General features: G+C 35.8%; 1 protein-coding gene across 1 annotated transcript in view; it reads right to left on the reverse strand.

Annotated features, from left to right (window-relative positions):
• The window catches only part of MEGF10 (multiple EGF like domains 10), a 339,552-nt gene that overhangs the window by 200,289 nt on the left and 124,370 nt on the right, over positions 1–14,893 (reverse strand). The window contains exons 4-5 of the mRNA XM_055302009.1: positions 12,193–12,557; positions 7,754–7,866 (exon numbers count right to left, since the gene is read on the reverse strand). The gene's annotated coding sequence lies outside the window, so the exon portion shown is untranslated. The remainder of the gene's footprint in view (positions 1–7,753; positions 7,867–12,192; positions 12,558–14,893) is intronic.

Consider the following 14,893-nt stretch of genomic DNA (forward strand, 5'->3'; position numbering starts at 1 on the left):
GAACTCTTGATCTCAGCAGTGTGCGTTCAAGCCCCACTTAAAGTGCAGAATTTACTTAAAATAATAATAATAATAATAATAATAATAATAATAATAGGAAGGAGGAGGAAGAGAAGAGCAGACAGTTATTAACTTTCAGAAATCCATGAAGGGAAGGAGTAGAATACTGTGAGACTCAGCTGTGTATAATAATATCTACAGAGACATACTACTTATAACATTGAACACTGATAGAACCAAAAATATTGTCAGGGTGAAGAGAAGCTGAACCATGTACACATTTGTAGGATATGTGTATGTGTGTGAGATGGAGTCTGGTTGAGGTTTGAAAAGTGGATCAGAAAATTGAATATTATCTTTCACAGTAAGAAGAGAATTGATAATCTCCAAAAACTGAAAAAAAAAAAAAAAAGGAAAACAAAACCCAATTAGCAGAAAAATTCTCTTGCTGGAAAATAATAAAGATGTAAACACCAGTAAAAACTGCTCAAAATGTTGAGTACTACTGACTTTTGGAGTGTTAATCAAAAGCTAGAAAGAATAAAGCTGAGGATGGCAGTTATTTTTTTTTAAGATTTTTTATTTTTATTTATTCATGAGAGACACAGAGACACAAGCAGAAGGAAAAACAAGATCCACAAAGGAAGCCCGCTGCGGGACTGGATCCCGGGTCTCCGGGACCACACCCGGGCTGAAGGCAGCGCTAAACGGCCAAGCCCAGGATCCCTAGGTGGCGCAGCGGTTTAGCGCCTCTGCCTTTGGCACAGGGAGCGATCCTGGAGACCTGGGATTGAATCCCACATGTGGCTCCCGGTGCATGGAGCCTGCTTCTCCCTCAGCCTGTGTCTCTGCCTCTCTCTCTCTCTCTCTCTGTGACTATCATAAATAAATAAAAAATTTAAAAAAAATTATAAAAAATAAAATAAAATAAAATAAAATAAATAAACCGCTGAGCCCCTCGGGCTGCCCTGAAGATGGCTGTTATAAGCTAATAGTACTTGTCATACTTCAAATGAATATGTATAACTCTGACAAAAGTAAAGGTAAAACTTTTCAAAAAGAACAGTTTCTAAATTCCCCCCTCAAAATTACATTACTATTTTCACTAGAATTCCATTGAGTTTATAAATGATTTAGAGAGAAAATGCTTCTTTATAATGCTGAATATTTCTTTCTAGAAAGATGGTTAGGATTTTTTTAATCCTCAGAGTTGTATCATTTTCTTGTTGTGGGTCCTGTGCATTTTCTGTCATTTGTATCAAGGCATATTATAGTACCTTTTGCTAGTATGAAGACATCTTTTTCCATTATGTAGCTATTGCTAATAGATCTTTTTTTTTAAGTGCGCTATATTTTCTGTAACTTGCCATCTTACTACTGCATACTTTTCTAGTATTTTTTTCAACTGATTGTCTTCAGTAATTATCACTGTATATCACAATTTTCCTTCCCAGTGCAGAGGACTCATTTGTTTTCAACTATTCTAATGCATTGATTTCAACTTGTTGAGTACAGCTTTAATCATGGAGTGAGTAGCTGTATTGCTCTCAAGTGGAATAAAATGACTTCTAGTGTTTCCCAATGTGAATATTATTTTCTATTGATTTCAGACAGAAATTTGACCATCTATTTATTCTTTCTAGTATTTCCCCTAAATACTTCTTCGATACTTTAGCACTAGCATTTATTTACTTGACTGTTTTCCTCCCTACAATGTGTTTTTTTTTTTGATGGTACAGATGAGTGTCTGATTTTACCCCAGAACTGAGAATAATGCCTGGCTCTACAAATTTGTTGAATGAATATAACAATCAATGATGGACAGGTCATCTCTAGATAGTCAGGTGCTTCTTTGTCTCTTTTAGCCTATGAAAAGCATTAGAAAACAGCATATATTTAATATAAATATATTTTTGTCATACTTATTTTATATGTCATATATTAATATTTGTCATACTGTTAAACCACTTTTGCATTTATGGACTACACATTACTTCATTGTGATGTACTAATTCAATTTCCCTGTATTTAATTTTAAATGTCTGCATCTGTGCTTATGAGTATGAACTGTAGACTTGTTATCGATTATCTTTGTTGCTTTTGGTTTCCGGATGTTAGCCATATTAAAATAATTAAAATATTACAAGCATTTGCTCTATAACAGTTTTAAAGTAATATGGATCAGCTGCTAAATTAAGAGCATTTGCCAAGAAAGTACTCTGCCTCTTGGTGCTTCAACTTCTTCAGTCATTAGTGTTCTATTATGTTTCATTTTTCTTTGTTATTCAAGATTTGAAGGAGCATGCTTTAATTTTAAAAAGTTAAAACTGTACTGATTTTTTTCTATCATGTGACCTATAGAATCAGCTTGTTAAGTTTCATATATAATGATTAGAATTGTGTTACAGTTCTAAATTAACTTGGGAAGATTTATATCTCAAAAACTTGGCTTTCCATTTAGGAAGGGAATATCTGCATTTACTGGATCACTTATTTTTTTCCTAGAGCTTTATAGTTTTCCACCTATGAATCTTATGTTTTTGTTAGGAATTTTGTAATTTTTTCTTTTTGTTGAGAATAGGTTATTTTTACTGTTTTATTCTTTAATATACTATTGATAATATATAGGAAAGCATTGATTTTGCTCTGCTACTTTTGTATCTAAACCTCATGTTGAATTCCTTACTGATTTCAACTGATTTCAATTACTAGTAATTTTTTCTTGAGTTCTAAGACAATTTCTTGTTTGCAAGTAACTATACCTATGCCTTTCCTTTATAATATTTATATATATTATTCTTTCCTGTCTTATTGCATTAGTTAGACTCTCCATTACAAGATTAAAAAGCAAAAAATGCTCAGAGCAAATTTATCATATTTCTAACGTTGGGAGGAATGACTATAATATTTCATATAAAATATTTGCTTTTGGTTTATGCTAACCTTTATCAGCTTAACAAAGTTTCCTTCTACTGATAGTTTGCCAAGAGTTATTGTTTACTTGTTTTTAATCAAGAGTGATGATTGAATTTTAGCAAATGCATTTTTGCCTATATTGAAATGTCATGAGTTCTACCTCCTTTGATCTATTTACATAGTGAATTACATTAATGGATTTCCTTGTGTTGAGTCATCCTTCCATTAATAATAGTTCTGTGTGCCAGGAGCTGTGTTAAACACAGTGATTAGATGAATACACATTTAAGACTGTTGTATATTCTTGATGAACTAGCCTTTTTTTATCATGAAATTTATTATTAACAGGAATATTTAGTGCATTCTCAGTCAATGTAACTATTAATATGGTTGCATTTAATCCTGCCATCTTGCAATTTGCTTTTTTTTTTTAATTTTTTTTTATTTATTTATGATAGTCACAGAGAGAGGGAGAGAGAGGCAGAGACACAGGCAGAGGGAGAAGCAGGCTCCATGCACTGGGAGCCCGATGTGGGATTCGATCCCGGGTCTCCCGGATCGCGCCCTGGGCCAAAGGCAGGCGCCAAACCGCTGCGCCACCCAGGGATCCCCTGCAATTTGCTTTTTATTTGTCCCATCTCATGTGTGTTTCTTTGTTAATTCTCTTCTGTCTTCTTGGTCCCACAAAATATTTTGTAGTACTCCATTTTATTGTTTCTTTGATTTCCTGTGTGTACATGTATATGTATATGTGTGTGGGTGTGTGTGTATGTATGTTAGTGACTGCTCTAGGGATTCCAGTACACATCCTAAGATTATTACATTCTACTTCTAATTAATATTTTAACATTTCAGTAGAATATAAGAATCTTCCTAGTGTAGAATTCCATTTCACCCTCCTGCAATTCTTTTTTAAACTTTTTAAAAAGATTTTATTTATGTATTTGAGAGAGAGAGAGAGAGAGCATGCATGCATGCATGAGAGGAGAGGGAGGGACCAAGGGAGAGGGAGAAGCAGACTTCCCATTGAGCAGGGAGCCCTATGCAGGGCTCAATCCCAGGACCCAGGGATCATGACTCCCAAGACCAGGGGATCATGGCATGAGCCAAAGGCAGAAGACCAACTGATTGAGCTACCCAGGCACCCCCTCTCCTGCAATTCTTTTTTTTTTTTTAAGATTTTATTTATTTATAAGAGACACAGAGAGAAAGAGAGAGGCAGAGACACAGGCAGAGGTAGAAGCAGGCTCCAGGACCTTGCCCCAAGCCTAAATCAGGCACCAAACCACCGCTGAGCCACCCACGGATCCCTCTCTTGCAATTCTTAAAGTTCTGGTCATCTGTTACCATTACAAATGCTAAAAATACTGCAGTGCATTATTATTTTTGCTTGAATCAGTCAATTATATTTTAAGGAAATTTAAAGGTAAGAAAAGAAAATTCTTACTTACATTTTTACCATTCCCAATTATCCCCATTCCTTCTTTCTGTGATTCTAAATTTTATCTTCAGCCCAACGAACTTTCTTTGGCAATTCTTTTAGTGCCATGACTATTATAAACAAATTTTATCAGGTTATTTTCCTTCAAAATATTTTTGACATCCATTCTTGAAGATTATTTTGAGAGATGTACTGTCTCGGGTCTTACGAGTTTCTTAAATCCATAGATTGATTTTTTTGCCAAGTTTTGAATATTTGGGGTTATTATTTCTTCAACTAGTCCTGACTCATTCTTTTTTCCTTTTCCTCTGAGACTTCAGTTATATATGGGACAAATGATACCATTCCACAAGATACTGAGGCTCTGTTCATTTTAAAAAACAGAAAATAAAATTTATCCTGTTTTTCATTTTGATATCTTCTAATTGATCTATTTTTGAGTTATTATACTTTTTATTCTGCAGTGTCCAATTTCCTCTTAAGCCATTAAGGGAAATGATCATTTCTAGTATTTTTTAATTGATACTTTTTATACAGCTTATATTTCTCTTTTGAGATTTCCATCTGCTCATTACATTCATTTTTTTTCTTTAAATCCTTGAACATGTTAACAATTACTACTTTTTAAAGATTTTAAGTAATCTCTTCAATCAAATATAGGTCTCAAACTTAGAACCCCAAGATCAAGAGTCACAAGCTATACTGATTGAGCCAGCCTGGTATCCCTATAATCACCATTTTAAAAATGTCTTCTGGGCAGCCCTGGTGGCTCAGCGGTTTAGCGCCGCCTTCAGCCCAGGGCCTGATCCTGGAGACCCAGGATTGAGTCCCACATCAGGCGCTCTGCATGGAGCCTGCTTCTCCCTCTGCCTGTGTTTCTGCCTCTCTCTCTCTCTCTCTCTCTCTCTCATGAATAAATAAATAAAGTCTTTCAAAAAAAAATGTCTTCTAACTCCAAAATCTGAGCCATTCTCAGGATCTCCTTTAATTGCCTGCTTTTTTTTTTTTTTAAGTAGTCTCCCTGCTCAGCATGGAATCCAATATAGGGCTTGAACTCACAACCCTGAGATCAAGATCTAAGCCAAGATCAAGAGTCAGACACTCAACTGACTGAGCTACCTAGGCAACTCTCAATCATCTACTTTTTTATATTGATTATGAATTCTATTTTCCTGCTTCTTAGCACTGGTAGTGACTTTTTAATTGTACACAGCATGTCATGGATGAAATATTGTAGAGATCTAGATTATCTTGATTACGTGTAAAAGTGTAATGTTTGGTTCTGGCCAGCAACTATGTAACTGGTTCATTCTCTTAATCTTCCAGGGCTTCATTTTATGCTCTGTTTGGGAAATCTACATGGATTTTAACCTTAATCCTAGGATATTATCTTATCTCTTATTCCAAAACAGTGACCTTTCTGTGATCTCAATTGAATATCCAGTGTGCTCAGTAAAGTCTTTCTACCATAGCTGGATCACAACTTCAATATATTTTAGTGCTGCATGACTTCTGGCATTTCCATTCATTTCTTAGCACCACAGCAAGTTACTGTCTCACAGAATCATGAGATCTTAGAGAATCTTAATCTATACAGGTAAATCCCAGAGCAGCTCTTAGCCAAAGAGCTAAGAAGAATCTCCACACAGAGACGTCCCTTCTGTAGAATTCATTTGTCTCTGTAGTTCTACACTGTGAATTCCAACTGCCTTTACATCTCCTCTGTTGCAAGTTCTTTCTCAGCTCAGTATGACTTGATGTTCTTCACTTGGGTTCTACCACTTTGTGCCAAACTCAGGAAAGTGTTCCCAAACATAAAATCAGGTTGAATGTGGTGCTCACCTCATTTATTTCCTGTCTTGCTGGGACTATAGTCCTGCACTGCCTATCTTCCAATGACTAAAGTAGTCATCTCACATGTTTGGTTCAGTTTTACAGAACAGTAAATCCAATAGCAGTTACTCCATCATGGCCTTGAAGTAAACTTGTAATAGAGAAACCTAATTGGCATTTCTCTCTCACTCTTATGCTCTTGTTCCCCCTCTTTCTCTCTCCCCTTCTCTCTCTCTCTCTCTCTCTCTCTCTCTCTCTCTCACACACACACACACACACACACACACACACTTTGCCAATCTTTGGAATAATAATACTTCCCATTTTTTCCTTCTTCTCCAATGGCCTCATTTTAAACTGGTCTTAATTTTTTTTTAACATATTTTAATTTATCCTCCATGAACGTCAAGAGTGAAGTTACTGGTATGGACCCTCCCTGTTCAACATAAAACCTGTCACAATATACTCCCTCCTTTTCCGTGTCTCTCTTCACCTCCACGCCTCTAGGAGGTTTTTAAAATTATACACATTTTTCTTTTTAAAGTTCTTTGTTATAAATTGCATACAGTTTCACAACCACTTTACAAGCAGTTCTTTAGATTTACATCTAAGTTTTTCTTGCTCGCTGCTCTTTTTTCCTAAACCATGTATTTGTCTTTATTAAATTCTTTATTTTGATTAGTTTTTGCTTGAAGGTCTACTTTAAGTTGTATTTTTCAAAAAGCATAATATGAGTCATATAATTTCTGAATTCTTTTAAATCTGAGCCAGGCTTTTATTTGCCTTTGTATTTAGATAATAGCTTGACATGGAATTTAATTCTTGGAACATAGTGCTTTTTTTTCAAGAAGTCTATACATTTTCCCTGGGATTTTCTAACACTAATGTTGCAAATAAGAAATCTAATGCCTTCAAACTTTTTTTTCCCTTTGGTAACTTTTTTCTCCCGTCTGACTGCTTCCAGCCAAAACCACCTGGATACCATTCCTTTCCATTATATCCACCTAATCTTTGCTCTCCCTGCTCCATGTACAAGGCTGAAGGCTTCAATTCAGAGAGGTTGCCTTCTTTTGTTTATTTGACTGTTGCTTTTCATTCATCCACTACTTCCTCCTTCTGGAACCCATATAATCATGATATTACTTCTCCTCCTTCAACATCTTCTGGTTTTTCTCCTGAATTCTCAAATCTTAAAGGTTGTACTCTGTATTCTGATAGAATGTTCCCTACTCTCCCTTTTATCCCCAAAATTTGTTTTTTGTCTCTCAATTTATACTTCTTTGTGGAAGTTTGCACTTAAAAAATAACATAGGATTCTTTTGAATCTAATTAAGAAAATTGGATCCCTAATACTTATTTGTCCTTAATTCTATGGGAAGCCTGTTGTACTAGAGATTATTTGATCTGAATGCTCACATTTGATTCCCCTCATTTGAACTACTGGATTTCTTAATTTATCCGGAAATTTTTCTCTTATCATTACAGAAGAAGAATTCACTTTTCCAGAACATACACCTAAAATGTGAATAGTGGCTCATCAGTGTCCCCTTTATTCACTCTTACCTGTTCCATTTCCAGTTAAAACTCCTCAGCTTCATTGCTACAGTGACAAGTTTCCAACAGTAATACACAAATGATCTTTTATATTCCTTTTACATTCCTTGGATTGTTTCTTTCTGAAATGGGAAAAAGGAAAGGATCAAACATGTGATTAGGATATCATCTTTGTCACAGAAGTTTATATTTATTTTTCTTAGACCAGTATGAAGGAAATTTTGTTTGTACTGTATTATATTAAGAATAATAAAATTCTTTAAGAGAAAAAATGTCTATACACATTCTTTCCTTACAGAGAAGCAGGTAAGTTACCTTAAAGCCATCATTCTTTCTAAAGGAGGGGATTAAATCTTAAACTACTTTCCCACCACTAAAAGCATTTTGAAATACTTTTCTTGAAGCCACCTTTTACAATCTTGAATTTACTGTGGACTTCTGTGTCCAACTGCCCAAAAAAGAATAGGGAAATATGCCCATGAAAGTTAACCTCTGCTGAATACAACCATGATGTAGAAGAAACACTGGGAACATCTGTATTTTATCCTGCCAATATGTTCTCTCTTATTCTAGAAGCACAGGATGTCTTTACTCTGTCAGCTGCAAAAATATTATCTCTCTGCAGGAATGAAACAAGTGTGGAATATATATTATGCTACCACATTACATGCATACCTAAGCAGAAAACAAAGAAAATAGCCATTTAATATATAACTCAATTTTGCCTCCAGGGACAGATAAAAATTTTTATTATAATACCCAAATGGTACAGTACATAAATATACATGTGAAATGTGATAGGGCTAAGTCAGGCTCTTTTGGCTAGATGCTGGTAGCTAAAAATTTATCATCTGACACCCATCCTAATCTTGCCTTCCTATAGACATGAAGTAGGCTATATTTTTTATGAGGGCCAGGAATTTGGGGTGAGAGAAACCAAACCCATCACCATTTTTCAGCAGATCATTAATTTCTAAATCTGTGTGAAAAATAACTATTGGCTGATATCTTCCAGTTTCATTTCAAACATTATACCTTCTACAGTTTGCTTAATAAATAACCAAGACAGTAAAAAAAATAATGACAGTAACTAAATTGGTAATTTAATAACTTCAGATGATTCTAGAGGCTTAGTAGTGTTTATCCTTTTTGAAATCAATAACTTTTCATTTGGAATCTTAAATCCACTTTAATGAGCATTCTGCTGGCAGCAGTTTTATTTAGGATGTGAGCTTATACAAACAAAAGTAATAGAGATTTTTTTCCTAGATAACAATTTACAGATCACATGATTGATTTGAATGTATAAGTCTCTGCAATCCCATTATACATGCTTCTCAAATACTTGAAATGCTTTTAACCAGAGAAGAGGTTATACAGGAAGTGGTTCTCAATGTGGGGATTCTTCATATCTCTCAGTTAGTGGCAATATGCCTGAAATGGCTGTTCTAACATTGATTCTATTTTTGAAAACCTATACAGAGCAATAGCACAACTGTCTTATAGGCAACAAATGAAAATATCATGTGATAATGCCGCTAGCTTTCTATATAAATTGCATGAATTATCGAAATGAAATATTTACTAACACAAAATAACTCACTCCTTTCTATCTTCTCATTTACTCTCACTCTGACAATGTCTTCCACACTGTTTCCATCTCTGCAAGAAACCTTTGAGGTCATGTAATGTACCCATATAAAACTAATTAGAAATATCCTCCATGAAACAAGGGGCTAAATCTATCATTATTATAACCCACATTACTCTGCTTCTGTGCCCCAGAGATTCAAGTTGCTCTGAAAGTCTCCAGAGGGTATTCAGGAATGAAACTATAGCTTTTGGGCTTATCATTGTTTTCTGTGAGATGCTGTCCTCTGTTGCACTGATGTCCCCTGGAAGCATTTCAAAGCTATTATGCCCTTAAAGCACCAAAACTGTCCTGCATTCCCTTCATGTTTACAAAATCCTTTCTAAAAACAATGACTTCACTTTCTGTTATAATTCTGCTTTTCATAGAGGCTCAAAAACTAGTAAGTTCTCCCCACCTCTAGAAAGGGCCTCTAACAAAACCTCTCATTAATATTAAAAAAAAAAGTGCATATTACACTAACAGATATCCAGGCAGACTCTAAATCCCAGCTTGGGCTGGAGCTCTTTTCTCAGTTTGTAAATATCTGAAGGTCACCCTATATCAATGAATGACCTACTGTTGCTTCATGCTCATTCCCCTGCCAGGTGTTAGTAAAGTCCTTACCTGAGAATAATTAACACAGAGAAAAGCAAGTCAGGAGATGAGGAGAGACCTCCACCCACCTCATCTGAGCTTGAGAAACCAGCATCCACCTTTGGTCTCCCCAGTTGCATATGCCAATAAATTCCCCTTTTTGCCTAAGTTAGTTTGAGTTTGGTTTTATGTCACTTCCAATTGAAACATTTTGACTAATATGCTAATAATTACCAAATTGTATTGGTTATATAAATATCATTGCCTCAAGAACTTGAAATAACGCATACCAGAGATTTCCAACCATGAAAATGCTAGCCTGATGAGTGATTTAATTAAACATGTATATATATATATAGATCACTCCACAAACCACATATACAGAAATGAGGAGACAAATCTGAAGAAAAAGAGGAAGAAAACTTGCATTTGAAAGGATGGATTAAGAGAAGACATCTGCCCAATGTTTAGGATCGGGAAGATAAATGATTCCATTTTATGTTGTTATTAAATTGTATTACTCTTCATTAAAGTTAAATGCATTTAGAGGCATTACGCTTATCAAAAACTTGGCAGCGTAATATAAGCGATGATTCTTTGTTTATTTGACGACATCCTCCTGTGAGTTGATTCACAATTTTAATTTGGGAAAATAATATTTCCTTCACGGGGACTGACAGAATGATGTGAACTGCTGCATCGTTTTGCATGAAGTCATATTGATTATGAAAGCAAACAGAAGCCAAGTGACTTAACCGATTTTTCAAGGAGCATTATGACAATAATGTTTCTATATTGTCAGAGGGGATCACATCAACTTAAGAACTGAAATTAGCCTCAGTTAAAGGAGTTGGGGGAAGACCTGGAATGAAGAGCTTCAGAAGACAATCCCTTATCCTTTTTGAGGTAAGTATGATGGAACTCAATAAGGACAAAAAATCTAAATATTTTTAGTGGAAAAAAACTATTTTTAAAAGTATGTATTGAAAATATATGTTATTATCAAGATCCAACTATGGATACTGTGATAAGCAAAACAAATACACGAGAGAGCCTGCAACCTAGTGAGAGCAGAAAGCGTTAATTCAATCACAGAGAACTGTCATTTCTGTTGGGTTAAATATTATCAGAGAAATGTGCCTACTACCTTAGAAGCCCACACTGGAGCTTTACCCTAAGCAGATAAACCAGGGATAGATTTCGCCAAGAATTGACATTTGAAGAATGAATACGCTCTTATGTAAGTAAGAAGGAAAAGAACATTTTGGTGAGAGGAAGGAGCCATAGGTATAGGAAGCAGAGATCTGAAACAGCATGAGCCCAGGACCCAGGGACAGGATATGGAGAGTAAAGAGGCCCAGGCTGTGCAGAAGTGGGCAACTTCCTCTGAAAATGGTGGGCAGACCTTGAAGGGTTTTTTTTTTTTAATCTTCTTTTTTTTTTTTAATTTATTCATAGAGACAGAGAGAGAAGCAGAGACACAGGCAGAGGGAGAAGCAGGCATCATACAGAGAGCCTGATGTGGGACTCGATCCAGGGTCTCCAGGATCACGCCCTGGGCTGCAGGCCACCGGGGCTGCCCTGCCTTGAAGGGTTTTTGATGGAGTTTGGTAAGATAAAAAAATAATAAAGTCCCTTGTCTTCAAGCTTGGATAATCAATGAGTGGATTATGGGTGGAGGGGGTGGAGTCAGGACCCAGGTAAGGAAAAGATACCTAGGAGTGGAGAGGAGTAGGGGTGAGGGTAAGATACAGAAAAGTAGAGAATCTTCATGGCAGTTTATTGTTATCATTTCATGAGAATCAGCAGCAGGAAATGTGACTGAATCTTTCTGTTTTTCACAGCTTTGCATTAGGAAAAATTTCAAACACATGAAGAAGTGGAATAACATAATGAACTCTATGAAATCAACACCCAGCTTCAAGCATGCCCAACTCTAGGCTGATCTTGTTTAATCTATATGTATCTCCACTTACTCCATTCCATCTAGTTTTTAAATTTATGAACATAACAAACCCTCCAAAAATTGTAAGAATAGTACAATAATTACCAATTATTCACTCATGTAGATTCACTGTTAACATCTTAACTTGTCTATATGTGTATATGTGTATTTGCACACGCATCATATCTGTCTCCTAAGAGGAATCTCATTCTCTCACAGCTTATCATACTCAGGAGACTTAACGTTATCTAAAATGCAATCTATGTACACAATTACCTGTTTGTCCCAAAAATATCCCCTATGGCTGTTTTCTCCTGATCCAGAACTCAAAGGAGGTCCACACATTGCATTTAATTGTCCTGTCTCTTTAGTCTCCATCAATCTTCAACAGCTCTTCAGCCTGTCTTTTATGACATTGATGCCTTTGAAGAGCGCAGGTCAGCTACTGTGCAGGATGTCCTTAAGTGTGTGTTTGCCTGATTGTTTCCTCCTCATGATTAGATTCAGGTGAAACATTCTGGCAGTACTATCACAGATGATGTTGTGTCCTTCCCGGTGTGTCACATCAGGAGCTGTATGATGTCAGTTGTACCGTTATTAATGATGAGTCTTTCAGTTTTTCCACAGGTTGAATTCATATCCTGTAGACATAATCCATTACTGAGGAAACCAGACAAGGACTGCAAAATATAATTTCTATTTTCCCATGAGCCATCTTAATGCCAAAAGACATTAACACAGGTCATTTATATAGACAAAGCTTTGCCGGTTTTATTCACAAAAGGCGCATATAGATCATAAATAGACAGTGACAGGGAATGAATATCCTGCAGCAATTAGAGGAAATTGGCATACTTGGGAATTAGAATTGTGAGAAGAAGTAAAGCATGGAGATGAAGCCCATGGCTTCAGGAGCCAGACTGTAGGGGACATCATCCTGGGCTCTGCCATGCACTACCTGTGTGACCTTGGGTGAGTTACCTACACTTTTTGTCTCTGCTTGCACATCTCCAACAGAGGAAGTCATAGAACTCATCCTACATGGTTGGCGTGACCATTGAGCTGCTACATATATAACATCTGGCACACAACATGGTGTGATGATTTTGTTTCCAGTGAAGGACCACTAACCTCCATGTGTTGACTAAAGGAAGACACTAGGTCTTCTTTGTAAAAAAAAAAAAAATATATATATATATATATATATTATTTGAGGGGCACACCTGGGTGGCTCAGTTAGTTAAGTGGCTGCCTTTGGCTCAGGTAATCATCTCAGGGTCCTGGGATTGAGCCCCAAATCCAGCTCCCTGCTCAGCAGGGAGTCTACTTCTCTCTCTACTTCTGCCTCTTCCCCTTATTCATGTGCTCATTTTCTCTCTCTCTCTCTCTCTCTCTCTCTCAAATAAATAAATAAATAAAATCTTTAAAAAATATATCTGAAATTTCGACCCTGTTAATAATATAATCTGGTAAAATATAAGGTTTTCATAAAATCACTAACATCTTCATCTAATGAGAAGTACTCAGGACAGAAGAGTTTTTATTTTAAAGACCAGATGACAAGTGTTAGCATTCCTCAAATCGTAAGCAATGATCTTAACTATAAAATGTGTCCAATGTCATTTCCTGTGGAGGATCTAATCCTTAGTAATGTATATGTGACCTGTGTTTGGTGTGAAAGCACATATTTAATACTAACATTCATAGAAGGATCTAAATCACATACAGGAAAACGCCTGCTCAGAGATCTACACAAGAATCTGGTCTAAAATCACTCTTAAATCTTACAATTGCATCTTGGTTTTCAAATTTCAAAGATATTTTTCTAATTAGGCAATTCAGCCACAGTATCCTTACTTCACCATCTTGTTTATGTATATTTGTGTGTATGAAGGTGCCGATCCTGGAAGACCTAAGCATTATCCCTGATCTTATCCACTGACCATTTTTTTTTAATTACTTTATTGTCCCTATAGTATTTTCAATGCTAGTCATTCATGGCTTAATAAAATTACTTAATTTTTAGTATGCTTTTTTCCCTTTAGTGTAATCATAATTATATCATCAAAATAGAACAAAAATGTCACTATGAACTTTGTGTTTTTAAGATCTGAGTTTCTCCTAAAATGTGTAACCATTAGAAATTTTTTTACCTTAACAAGTAACGTAGAAAAAATTAAAATTCCTAAAAGTTAAGTGATTTGAGTTGTTATTATTTTAAGAAAAAAGAGATCAACAGACCTACATTAACACTTTCAAACAGAAAAAAATAAAATTTTAAATAAGTACTATAATATTTACTTTAGTACCATATTATGGCTAGTTCAGGAAAAGACAAGGCAGGGTAGAAACATCTAGAGAAAACAGAGAGGAAGGGAGTGGGAAGAAGCAAGGAGAGGCAAAGGGGACAGAAGGAGAAGGAGAGTCCAATATTGCTGACCCCTGAATCCCCAAATCTCCCCCGCCCAGGGCTCAGGATTACTGCTTCCACCCCTATTTCCTCCATCACTCTCAGGCCTGCTTCCCTATATAGTCCTCTCTGACCTTCCCCTTGCTCAAAACTCCAGACTTTCATCTCCAACCCAGGCTACCTTCCTATACTCCAAACATGCACTACAGATTTTCTTCTTTTTCTTCTTTTCTTTTATTTTGCAACTGTTTTCCTCCATTTGTCAAAGTTAACTTCTACCCCAGGCATCGATTTTGTAGTCATGAAACCCAGATGTACAAACATAAAACTTCCTTTATTTCTTCAAAACTGACAAAGCTCACAAGCCCCCATTTCCACAGATGGAAGAACATCTAACTGTCAATTTAAAGAAAACTGGGACACTTATGAGTTTTGTTGGGTAAATACATCATTGAAGTGAAATTCACACTCATTTCCTTCTGTTCTTTCCATCAATCCTCTAAATTTGGGGGTTGAGGTAATAATTTTAAGGATGGAATAGCATTTTGCTATAGAGAAGAGGGAGCT

The sequence above is a fragment of the Nyctereutes procyonoides genome, unplaced genomic scaffold (genome assembly GCF_905146905.1).
Source record: "Nyctereutes procyonoides isolate TBG_1078 unplaced genomic scaffold, NYPRO_anot_genome, whole genome shotgun sequence".
NCBI lineage: Eukaryota > Metazoa > Chordata > Mammalia > Carnivora > Canidae > Nyctereutes > Nyctereutes procyonoides.